This window comes from Tachyglossus aculeatus, chromosome 2, assembly GCF_015852505.1.
Source record: "Tachyglossus aculeatus isolate mTacAcu1 chromosome 2, mTacAcu1.pri, whole genome shotgun sequence".
Classification (NCBI taxonomy): domain Eukaryota; kingdom Metazoa; phylum Chordata; class Mammalia; order Monotremata; family Tachyglossidae; genus Tachyglossus; species Tachyglossus aculeatus.
The window spans coordinates 74,487,557-74,500,743 of NC_052067.1; positions in this window are offsets into that span (position 1 = coordinate 74,487,557).

Genomic DNA, 13,187 nt, shown 5'->3' on the forward strand with positions numbered 1-13,187 from the left:
TCCTGGAAAGCAAGAAAGTAATGAGGAATCCTGTTTTGCTTTCAGAATCAGTGGCTGCTGGGAACAACATGACACCCAGAAGAAACACAGAAGCAGCAGCCTGATTCAGATGTGATGCTTGAGTGTGAGGTGGGCTCTGAGTCAACACCCCCAAGCCCTGGGCTGACCTGATGAATGGGGCAGCCTCAGGGAGCTCTCAGACCATTTGGCACTGGGTGTGGGGGTGTGGGGGGGATGGGAAGGGGGGGCCTCCATTCTGCCAAGTCTGCTGTCAGCTGTGTGACTTTGACCAAGTCTCTTCACTTTTCCATGCGTCAGTTCCCTCATCTGTAAAATGGGGATTAAGACTGAACTCCATGTGGGACAATCTGATTACCTTATATCTACCCCAGTGCTTAGAATAGTGCTTGGCACATAGTAAGCACTTCAATACCATTATTATTATTATTAAGTCTGCCTATTTCCAGAGTCAGGGGACTAATCCACTTCCCGACCTAATTCCTCAAACAGGAGGGTGCCGGTGTGGCTATTATCCCAAAGGGCTTCTGCCATTCAGGGCAATACTCCTGGGACTACTAGGGATTTCTTTTCTTCCAAACTGTTTCTGTTGTACTCCAAATCATCCCTCAGTATTTTCACTCATTTCAGAGAATGCTTAGGTCCCTACCATCCTAAAAATATACTGCAACTTCAGGTTTTATCCAAGCACGTGTTACACTTCATCAGCTTCTGCACAAACACTACAGCACTGAAGAGTCGAGTCTGTGAGCATTAAGTGTTTAGCCAGAATCACACATGCAGATCTCTACTTTTCAGCACTAAATGTGAGAGGAGAGAGTGTGACTGATCTCTCTCTCTCACACACACTCCCTCCCACCCCTCGACTTGGCCTGGAAGGCAGAGCGGTTACGTGTTCAGACACCTGGAGCCCAAAGATGATGCTACCAGTTCCATTCCTGTTTGTCCCAGCATCTACTGCCTCTGGTCCAGTCTGGCTTCACTTTCCACATCATGTGGCCCTAAGCCCGGCCCCACTATTCAAACCCGATTATGAGCCTGAACAGTGGAATTATGCCAGTATGGTGGTTGTCTCCCTTGGCTTCTTGCTTGTCTCAACCTGGTAAGTGGTAAGCATTCAGGGTGGTTTCTTTATCCATCTGTGGCTCATCATGTATATTTGTACAGCCTTGCAGATAGATAGAAATTCATCTGCTAGCCAAAGGCGAGTAATGATATATTGTCAGGCAAATTGTAAAGAATACTGATTTTGTGTAGCTCCAGAAGGCGTGGAAAAGGGCTGATCATTTTCCCTTCCCCTCCCCCAAAAGGCTTTTTCAAGCATTATTGCCTCATTAAATCCAATTTCTCAATATCCGGTAGGCCTGATAAAAAAATCATCTGGCCTCACTGGGGTCAACCCTCCAAGCTGAATGTCTTCTGCCTCCAGAATTAGAGGTTAATGCTAACCCTGAGTCAATTAAACGAGGTCTCTTGCCTGACTGAACTACAGAAGTATTTAAATTGCTCTATGATTCAGCAAAGGGAGATTTTTTACCATGTTCCTCATTACTCTGTGTATAGTGTTTGCATCATACATTTTCAGCCAACAATACCAGCAGTTAAAAAGAAAAACCTAGCTCCTCAGCCTTTCCATTTCCTTTCTCTTGATTTTTCTCCACTCTTGTGTCTTGCTGACACTTTCCTTTCAATGATCAAAGGACTTGAAGCATCAAATGGTGCAGTTCCCCTCTTCTTTTGGCAGTGTTTTTCCCCCCTCATTAGGCAAGAGATGAAGCTTCCCTGGGTTTGTTGTTGGGGGCAAGGTAACAGCATAACAGAGTCCATCACAGGTATCTAGATGGGACAGCTTCTTCTATCCCTTAGTGGAAAGAGCCCAGGCTTGGGAGTCATAGGGTATGGGTTCTAATGCCAGCTCCACCACTTGTCAGCTATGTGACTTTGGCAAGTCACAACTTCTCAGTGCCTCAGTTACCTCATCTGTAAAATGGGGATTAAGACTGTGAGCCCCAGGTGGGATGACCTCATTACCTTGTAACTAGAGAATCAGCGTGGCTCAGTGGAAAAAGCCCAGGCTTTGGAGTCAGTGGTCATGGGTTCAAATCCCAGCTTCGCCACTTGTCAGCTGTGTGACTTTGGGCAAGTCACTTAACTTCTCTGTGCCTCAGTTACCTCATCTGTAAAATGGGGATTGACTGTGAGCCCCCCGTGGAACAACCCGATCACCTTGTATCCCCCCAGTGCTTAGAACAGTGCTTTGCACATGGTAAGTGCTTAATAAATGCCATCAATATTATTATTATTACCCCACCACTTAGAACAGTGCTTGGCACATAGTAAGTGCTTAACAAATGCTGTCATTATTATCCCTTCCAGGTTTAGCCCCTCACTGACATTGATGGGCCTCTTTTTAGCCTAATGGCAAAGTAGAAGCTTGTGTGCCAAAGAAGAGTGGGTTGTGGAGGGGACAGGGGGAGAGGAATGTTTGAATTAATCACTCTATTCTCTTGTCTCCTCACCTCCATGAAGGTAGTTGAGTGGCCTGCACTCTCTCCCCTTAATCAATCATACTTAAGTGCTTACTGTATGCAGTGTACTGTACTGAGTGCTTGGGAGAGTACAATACAAGAGTTGGTAGAAATGTCCCTGACTACAAGAAACCATGAGGGTGATAATGTAGAGTGGGGTACTGGTTCTGGCTGAAGTTTACTGTGAGGATAACTGGCATTAGAACTCTCCTGGTTTCCGGATTAAAGATGACCTTTCGGGGGCCTGGGAAGAATGAGGGTGTGCAAAAATACCTAGTTGAGAACAGTCCGCTTATATGCATGAAATCCATTATTTTTTCAAGGGATCACATTACAGCCACTGCACAATCCCTACCATCTTCCCAAATTTTACTGTTGGAGATCTATCATTGATATTTGAGTGCTCACTGTGCAGAGCACAGTACTAAGCACTTGGTAAAGTACAATAGTTGGTAGATCCTGATGTGAGTCCTCCCAATAAGGAGCTTTCAGTCCTCAGGAGGAGGCAGACATTAAAATAGAATTAGAATTTCCTGATCATGAGGGATGTAGGACACGGGGAGATACTCAACAGCCTGTCTGGTCAGAAGGAAGAATAAGTGATCTCTGAGGGTCACTTCCAATCAATCATATTTATTGAGCACTTACTGTGTGCAGAGCACTGTACTAAGCGCTTCCAGCACCCTGAAGCTTAAGATATAAATGACCATTTTCCCAGAGGGTCCTCAACAATAACCACCATTTTCATTAGAATTTTTTGCCACCACCATCAGTGTTTGAACTAGAAAATGGCTCCTGAAAATACTAATGATTTGCATAAGAGAAGCACCATATCAGCATGAAATGAAAGAGTTCAGTTCTGACCCCAGGTGCCTTGAATGTGAGAGATTTAAGGTGCAGGACTGCATATACTCTAGAGAATAGATCGCCCACAGGATTTGTCAGGGAACATTTTGCTTTGCTCCAGTTACCTTTGGCAAGCCCTAACAAAGTGCTTCCAAAGATCCACCACTAAAACTGGAGTTAATATAATTCAGGCCTTTTGGGTCTAGAGTTCAGGCTAAAAATTTCACCTGCTGAAACCCTTGTTTTCCTCTCTCTCATCCCTTCAACCCCCAATTTCCCTTTCAGCACATTGGAAATAAGTATACCACCCAAAAAAATCTCTCAAAACAAATCAGGCTACTCGTGTTGATGGGGGAAAAGAATGGGCCAGATAATTTGGCTCAAGATTTGAATGAAATTCCATGTTAACCTGTCCCTTATGCAATCTTCTAGACTATAAACCCATTGTGGGCAGGGGTTGTCTCTATTGCTGAATTGTACTTTCCAAGTGCTGAGTACAGTGCTCAGTACACAGTAAGTGCTCAATAAATATGATTGAAGGAGTGAACAAATGACTCCATTTCACTCTTTTCTTCTTGCTTCTGAATAGTTGTTTAACTGGGGGAGGTCCTAATCTGGTATTCTAAAACTCCAGACTGGAAAAAAAGCTTGTAATTTGCACAGGGCCTAACACATTGCTGTTTTTCAACAAGTTTCAGAAAGTGCAAATAACCATGATGGGGTGATATTAATGCATTAACTCAGTGAAAAAATCTTGATTCTAAAGGTGCTGAAAGCAAACTTTGGCAACCTGCAACTCCCAAAGTAATTCTTAGATTGGATTCGTACTCTCGTTTAATAGACTGCTCTTTTTTTCCCATATGATAATAATAATAATAATGATGGTATTTGTTAAGTGCTTACTTTGTGCAAAGCACTGTTCTAAGTGCTGGGGGGGATACAAGGTGATCAGGTTGCCCTACGTGGGGCACACAGTCTTAATCCCCATTTTATTCATTCATTCATTCAATCGTATTTATTGAGCGCTTACTGTGTGCAGAGCATTGTACTAAGTGCTTGGGAAGTACAAGTTGGCAACATATAGAGACGGTCCCTACCCAATAGTGGGCTCACAGTCTAGAAGGGGGAGACAGAGAACAAAACAAATTAACAAAATAAAATAAATAGAATAAATATGTACAAATAAAATAAATAGAGTAATAAATACGTACAAACATATATACATATATACAGGTGCTGTGTGGAGGGGAAGGAGGTAAGTTGCGGTGAATGGAGAGGGGGAACAGGGGGAAAGGAAGGAGGGGGCTCAGTCTGGGAAGGTCTCCTGAAGGAGGTGAGCTCTCAGTAGGGCCTTGAAGGGAGGAAGAGAGCTAGCTTGGCGGATGTACAGAGGTACAGATGAGGTAACTGAGGCACAGAGAAGTTAAGTGACTTGCCCAAAGTCACCCAGCTGACAGTTGGCGGAGCTGGGATTTGAACCCATGACCTCTGACTCCAAATCCCAGGCTCTTTCCACTGAGCCATATAATGGAAATATGGAAATCATAAAACTTATTTTGGGGGCAAATTCTACCCAACTGTGAGACTGAACAATCCTTTCTCTCCAAATGACATGTAGATCCTAACAAAGAGTCCAGAAGGTATGACACTTCATTCTTGGCCATAATGAAGCTTTAAAAACATGTTTATTGTTTGTAAGACATTGAGGTACTCAGAATGTGAGTGAATCTCTCCAGTCCTACCTGGCTTCAGCCTGAGAGAAAGTTGACTACCCTTGAGTCACGAAAGACAAGATCCAATAAAACCTTCAACCAGCCTGGAAACTTGGACGGGAGAGAGGATTTTCTGGGCCTGTGAAGCCTGGAGCTGAAAAGCAAGACTATGCCCATTCAAAGGAATAAATAAATATTTTGTTTCATTTAAAAGATTTTGAGATTGAATATTAAGAAAACAAGAACATTACATCAACAACAACCATTACAAAAAAAATAGTTTAGTCTCACTACTGTTTTGCCTCACACACCAATTTTCCCATTCCCTTAGGCAGTGTCTCTGTCCCTTCTCCCTCCAACCATATTCCAGGAAGATAAACAAAAATCTACTCATGAAAGCAAAGAATAATGAATACCTTGTTTTAATACAGTAGCTCACAATTTTTGGCTCCAGGCAATTTCCTTTGCAGTTTTCTCAAGCCCCCTAGACTTTGCCTAATGTAGCTGATCTCTCTCTCTCTCACCTTCAGTAAAGGGAGAATTTCAGCTCTCCTGGCTGCCTTTTCAGCCTTCAGAAAGAAGAGGGTACTACTTACACAAGACTTAAGTGTTGGCCCCCTTGAGGATGGAGTCACTCTGTGGTAATCCTGGTGAGCCCTCCCCATCTTCTCTGACTCATGGAACAAGGTGAGTCTACCCAGGTGTTAGTGATTACACCTTCTCCCCCATCTGGAGTCAACGAGTCACAGCCTGAGAGAGTTGGGGGAATTGTTGAATGTTGTACGGGGATCATTCAAGAGAGACCAGAATAAACCACATTCCTCATACCCTTTTCTACCCCACAAAGGAGGCTGGCCCAGCATATTTTCAGTTAGGCCCTCTGAGAAGCACGTTCTGAAAGTTCTGGGAGAGCTCAAGCTGTCTCTTTGCATTAGAGTAAGTGCACAGATGGATTTTAAGGATAATCATATTGAAATCTCACTGGCAGTATACAGTGTGGGGAGGAGCACAACAACTAGGGCTATTTCAGGTTGACTTTTCACTTTGAGGACAGCAGTGCTTAGTTGGCAAACCAAAGACATCAAAATGTGGCCTTGAGGGGAGATAGCAAATCACCTGCTACAGCACTAGGCCCAGTGGAGTCATTTGGGGGGAAATTACAGCATCTGAGTTAGTAGAGGCTTTCAATTATAGGATGGATAAAATAAATAAGTATGGGTTACAGGAAGCCTCCCTCACCCCCTTCCTTTCCAATACCTTGTCCTTAATGAGCTTGCCACCTATTTCTTCTGAAAAGTTAAAATAATCAGCCATGATTTCCCTAAAATCAGGTCCCCCTCCTCCTGCCCTCTCTTGGACTCTCCCACCCTACCTAGCAGTACCTAAAAGGATCTCCCACCTCCTCTCAAATTCTAACCCCTCCACCTGAGCTTCTGAACACATCTCTTTGCTCAGTTAGTATTCCTCCTCTTATCTTACCTCACCCCTCCTCTAAGGCCAAACTTCTCACTGTACATCAATCTCACCTTTCGGTCCACTGACCCCATGCCCACATTCTCCCTCTGGCCTGAAACTCCCTCTCTCTTCATGTCTGACAGACCACTACTCTCCCCTCTTTCAAAGCCCTCCTAAAGTCACATTTCTTCCAAAAGACTTTCCCTGACTATGCCCTCAATTCCCCTATTCTCTCTCCATTCTGTCACCTAAGCATTTGCATGTATGGCTCTTAAACATTTGATATACACTCCAACTTCAGCCCCACAGCATTTAGGGATATATTCTTATACATTGCCATTTCTCCTATCTGTATGCCATTTCCCCTTGCAGTAATTTATTTCAATGTCTGTCTGCTCCTCTAGACTGTAAACTCCTTTGGGCAGGGATCATACCTACCTACTCTATTATACTCTCCCAAGGACTTAGGACAATGCTCTGCACACAGTAAGCACTCAATAACTACCATAGTTTGATTGGGTGGTGTATATTCAGTGGTAGAGAGTGCTAACAGGATTGTCTCTATTGCTGTATTGTACTTTTCAAGTGCTTAGTACTGTGCTCTGCACACAGTAATCGCTCAATAAATATGATTGAATAATGGTGCTGCTTCCTTGAGGAAGCAGGTAGCAGAGGGCAGTGATACAGTTCTGCGAATTCCCGCAGTCCACAGGCAGCCAATATATGATTACTGATTCAAATGTTCATTCATTCATTCAATCATATTTTTTGAGCGCTTACTGTGTGCAGAGTACTATACTAAGTGCTTGGGAAGTTGGCAACATATAGAGATGGTCCCTACCCAACAATGGGCTCACAGTCTAGAAGGGGGAGACAGACAACAAAACAAAACATGTGGACAGGTGTCAACTCATCAGAACAAATAGAATTAAAGCAAAATGCACATCATTAACAAAATAAATAGAATAGTAAATACATACAAGTAAAATAAATAGAGTAATAAATCTGTAAAATGTTCCTAGATCTAAGCCCCTAGTTCTAGGGGTTCCTTGCTCAATCTTTCTTCCCTACACTGTCCACTTTTTGATCATTTATCACACCAGAAGGGGGCTGGAAGAATTGTGCTACTTATCTGAAGGTCTGACAAAAAGTTCAGTGGGAGACAGGTGAGATGCATGGCCTAGAGGAAGGAGCGCGGGATTGGGAATCAGGAGACCTGGGTTCTAATCCTGGTTCTTCCCCCTGTCTGCTATGGGATCTTGGGCAAGTCACTTAACTTCCCTGAGCCTCAGTTTCCTCCTTTATAAAATGAGGATTAAGTACCTGTTCTCCTCCACCTTAGATTCAGAGCCCCATGTGGGAAAGGGACTATGTCTTATCTGATTGTATTGTATTTACCCCAGTTTTAGCACAGTGCTTGGCACTTAGAAAGTGCTTAACAAATAGCACTATTAGTATGAGCACACAGAGGCACTTTAGATGCTCTGTTAATTTCTATTGCAGTGGGTAGTAGTAGAGATAGTTGCTATGGGTTTCATGGCTTTGTGTGGTGGCTTTGCCTCTCCAGTCCCTTTCCCGGAGGCATTGCAGTTCAAGGTAGATCATCTGCAGAGACCCAGATTGAATGTAGAAAAAAACCCCACCTGTTGTCTCAGAGATTGAAGGGATTTGTGGGGTGAAAAGAGATAAACAGAGGGCCTCTATCTGGGTAGGCTGTCTTAATATTAATAATTCGATGAAAAGGGTAATCCCTCTTCTGCTATTGCCTGTGTTTGCTGAAATGACACACAGCCATTTATGAGGAGAGTTCAAAAGTTAACATGCACAATTGCTCATAGGCGTATAGGCAGTTTGTTACTTGAAATATTCAGTAAAGAGAGTCATTACCATAGCAACCCTTCCATCTTATGACATATGTCATGCAGAGCACCCAGCCAAGGAGGCATGCGAGCATGCACGCACACACCACACACACACATACACACACATGACCTGTGAACTTCTGTACTTTTGATGTTAATACAGAGAAAAGATTTTCTGATTGACATATTTTTCTCATTTTTTCTTACTCAATTTTTTTTTTTTAATGAAAATGCCTTCTTCACCCCTCCCTTTTTTTCTTCAAATTGTTTTCTCTCCATCCCCCTAAAATGTGGAAAACAGCTCATTCCTCCCCCGGATCTGCAGATATATGTTCCTGACAGTAAACCTACGCTATGCAAATGGACAAATGGCAAAAATCAAATTTTAAAAATAAAAATGAAGTACATCCAGAAGACAACTTCAGAGTAAAAGTGAGAAAGGAATTAAAAATTCCCCTTGTGGGATAATTACTCTCTGTCATTGAGCAGAGCCTGCTGGTTTTGATTTTAAGTAAACTTTACATTCAGAAATTTGTCCAAGAACAGCTGGTCTCCTGAGAACCTGAGTGATGGGTGAACTGCAGCAGTCACTTCCTGCCGTACCTCACTCCTGTGCAGGGAAAGCACCATTCCACATTCTTTCCTGCTGCCTCTTCCTCTTTCTTGGGCTGTTCCTTGGGAATCTGGGGATTCCCTCACCAAGGTTCCAAGTGTCTCAAAAATGTACAATCTTCATGAGGCCTTTCTTCAATCACTCCTGTAGCACTCTGTAGGTCTCTTGGAATTATGTTTACAGGATTTATTTACTTGTGGTAGATATATTTTCTAAGCTTTTACGCGGCTGTCACTTGTGTTCCTCACTGATTATAAGTTCGTCAAGGGGAGGGGTTTCCTATATATTTCCACATGATGAGCTACACAGAGTAAATAGTAATTACTGTATTTATTAAGCACTTATGTGCCAAAGCACCTTGTTAGATACACACAATCTGATTGGACATAGAGATAGGGAGAGTAAATATCCTGTTCTAATCTCTAAAAGGGAGATTTTATAGATGAGGAAACTGAGGCGCAGAGGGATTAAATGATTTACATGCCCAAAGTCACAGAGCAGGTCAGTAACAGGATTGGGATTAGAAACTGGGTCTTGTGCTTCTTTCCTCCAGACAACAAGGCTCAACCATTACTGTTAACTGACTGACTGACATCAAAGCTGATGGTGGCAATTTTAACCTTTACCCTCATTAAATTAAGGGATGACAAAGCCTCAGTCCTCAATCAATCAGTGGTATTTTTTGAGTGCCTACTGTGTGCATAGAGCTTGGGAGAGTACATTAGAACAGAATTGGTAGACACATCCCTTACCCACAACAAGCTACAGCCTAGTCCTGTCCCATTTTCCTGACAGTCACTCTTCAGTTAACGAGAATGGAGTCAGGGAGATTTGGGGGTGAAGGAGAGAGGGCCACAGTTCAATCTCACACATATTTATAGCCAGCCATCTTTTTATTTAATTAATCGATTTTTGTATTAGGAAGAGCTTAGACTTTGGCCTTCTGGCAGGTTTAGGAATTTTGCACAAAGTTGATGAACTTTGTCTCCTACTCACCACTCCTTTCCCATGTTATTCAGTGGGTCTTTTCCTTTTCACTGGCTGCTGGCTAGAGGAATGGTAGATTTGCAGAATGGAGAAGTGGTGATGCAGGGAGATCATAAGCATGAACAAGATTTGCTGAGCATTTTCTGATAGGAGCTCGTTGTCCCAGGCGATTGGGAACATATAACTGAAGGAATAGAGGCAGCCCCTGCCTTCAGGAACTTACAATCTAAAGTACTGGTACCCTGGGCTCTCTCAGCCCCATAATCTCTCAATTAAATTTAAATGATTTAATTTGGGGCAGCAGAGTGGTCCAGTGGAAAGAGCATGGCGCCAGGAGACTTGGGTTCTGGCCTTGACTCCACCACTTACCTGCTGGGTGATCTGGGGCAAGTTTCTTCATGTCTCTGAGCCACAGTTTCCTCATCTGTAAAATGGCAATAAAATACCTATTCTCCTTCTCCTTCCCTCTTATCCTGGGGATATTATATGGGACAGGGACTGTGTCTGATCTGATTATCTTTGTATCTAAGACAGTACTTTGCCCATAGTAAGTGCTTAATAAATATCAATAGTAGCAACAGTGAGCAGCGTGGCTCAGGGGAAAGAGCCCGGACTTGGGAGTCAGAGGATGTGGGTTCGAATCTTGGCTTCGCCCCTTGTCAGCTGTGTGACTTTGGGCAAGCCACTTCACTTCTCTGTCCCTCAGTGACCTTATCTGTAAGATGAGGATGAAGACTGTGAGCCCCACGGGGGACAGCCTGATTACTTTGTATCAACCCCAAGTGCTTAGAACAGTGCTTGGCACATAGTAAGCACTTAACAAGTGCCATCACCATTTTTAGAGAAGCGGCATGGCTCTGTGGAAAGAGCAAGGGCTTGGGAGTCAGAGGTCATGGGTTCTAATCCCAGCTCCACCACTTGTCAGCTATGTGACTTTGGGCAAGTCACTTACCTTCTCTGAGCCTCAGTTATCTTGTCTGTAAAATGGGAATGAAGACTGTGAGCCCCACGTGGGACAACCTGATCACCTTGTATTCCCCCCCAGTGCTTAGAACAGTGCTTTGCACATAGTAAGCACTTAACAAATGTCATTATTATTAATCTAGTCTCCTAAAGTGTTTCCATTTCTGCCCCTGAACAAGTGAAGGCATGAAGGACATTGTTCACAGATAGTAGAAGACCTGGATAAATCCTGACTGTCCTCCCCATCCCCCTGGCCAGATCCCTCTTTAGCTTGGGTTCACAAAAATAGCTCAGTCATCTACAATTTTAAGTCATGAAGATGGACTGGCTTCACTGTATATCTCTTTGAAAAGAGGGATTAAGGTGACAGTAGAAATTCAATTATCCATAATACTGAGGGCCAAAACCAGTTTGGCTATGTAAATATTTTAAATACATGGTTTCCTTTATAGTTCCATTTCTTTGGTCACCTTTAAATAAGACTATGTCATATAACAGGAAGTCTGGAAAGTAGTTCTCCAGACAGTTTCTAGTTGCTTAATACACTTACCTTATTTGGGGGTAAAGCACTAAAGAGCATGGGCTTTGGCGTCAGAGGTCATGGGTTCAAGTCCCGGCTCCACCAATTGTCAGCTGTGTGACTTTGGGCAAGTCACTTAACTTCTCTGTGCCTCAGTTACCTCATCTGTAAAATGGGGATTAAGACTGTGAGCCCCCTGTGGGACAACCTGATCACCTTGTAACCTCCCCAGCGCTTAGAACAGTGCTTTGCACATAGTAAGTGCTTAATAAATGCCAACATTATTTATTATTATTATTAATATTGACCACTTTGTACTGATCATTTTATGTTACCCCTGAATCCTTCCTTATGTTCTCATTTAATATGGCAGTAGCTAATACCTCTGTGATTTTATCTTCCAGGACGGTATATGAAAGTCAAGTCTAACTGTACTGGACAATTAGGGATATTCTAGGAAAGCTTAGGTGAATGACTTTTGGATTCTCAGTCAGGAGAGGAATTTTACTAAACTGGGGAAAATTCAGAATGGTTCATAGGGAGAAAAATGGAGGGGGAGAGAGAGAGAAAGAAAGAGAGAAAGGAGATAGGATTACTAGGGAATAGAAAAAGGGAAGATGGTAAATCACTGTGATATGGAAAGTGGCAGGCATGGCCAACATCAGCCAATTAGCCAGGAAGGCAGCTGCTTCCTGGATGAAAATTGGAAAAATGTGCAACTCTGCAGTTCTGCAAACTCTGAATTTGTAACTCTCTAGTTTGCAACCTGAGATTCTATCCCCTTGGAGAGAGGCTCTAGTTTGGGAAAATGTGGGCAGACTTGATATGACATCATTACATCACATTGCATCACCAGAGAAATGCATGTAGCGTCTGGTTGTCCGGATTTGCAAAGTAGAGCCGAGGCAGAAATTATTTTCTCACTGTAGGGGGGCCAAATGTCTGTAGGCGGCCTCTGAGAAAGGACAGAAAAAGGCAGGAAAAAGAAGAGAGAGCGTTTTCACCTTGCCCCTGTCCTGGAAACCCAGGTTCCTATCCCCTTAGCCCCATCTTGAAAGCATTTTTATACCTGTTGAATTTCTTCTTGAAAAGAAAATTGACAGGGTAAAGTATGCTCAGGACACTATGTTTGCACAGGATCTGTGAGGGAATTACAAGGAAGCGTTTCCTTTGTCTTGAATACTGAACTGTGATTGACTCCTGTTCATGGCAACCTTCTGCCCTTGCCAGTAAAAAGAGAATATGGTAAATAGGGTGGGAATCAGAGGTGAAAACAAAACCCTTTTGTATTTCAGTGCCCAGTTTGCAGAGTTCAATCCTATATTCCTTTTGTAACCAGAATATGCTGAATTTAGGAGTCTGACCAGTATACAGGCTGGACCACTTTATTCTGTGTTCACTTGCCACTTGCCTGCTCTGTGACCTTGGGCAAGTGACTTAACTGCTCTGGGCCTCCATTTCCTCATCTGTAAAATGAGAATAAGATACCGATTCACCCCCTTCCTTAAATCTGTTGAGCCCCTGTGGGACAGAGACTGTCTCTGACCTGGTTGTGTTGTACCTATCTCAGTTCTTAGTACAGTGTTTGGAACATAGGAACATAGGGTTTAACAATTATAATTATTATCATTAATGGACCAGTCCTTTCTTTTAGTAGGATTCTCTTTTGAGACAACAGAATAG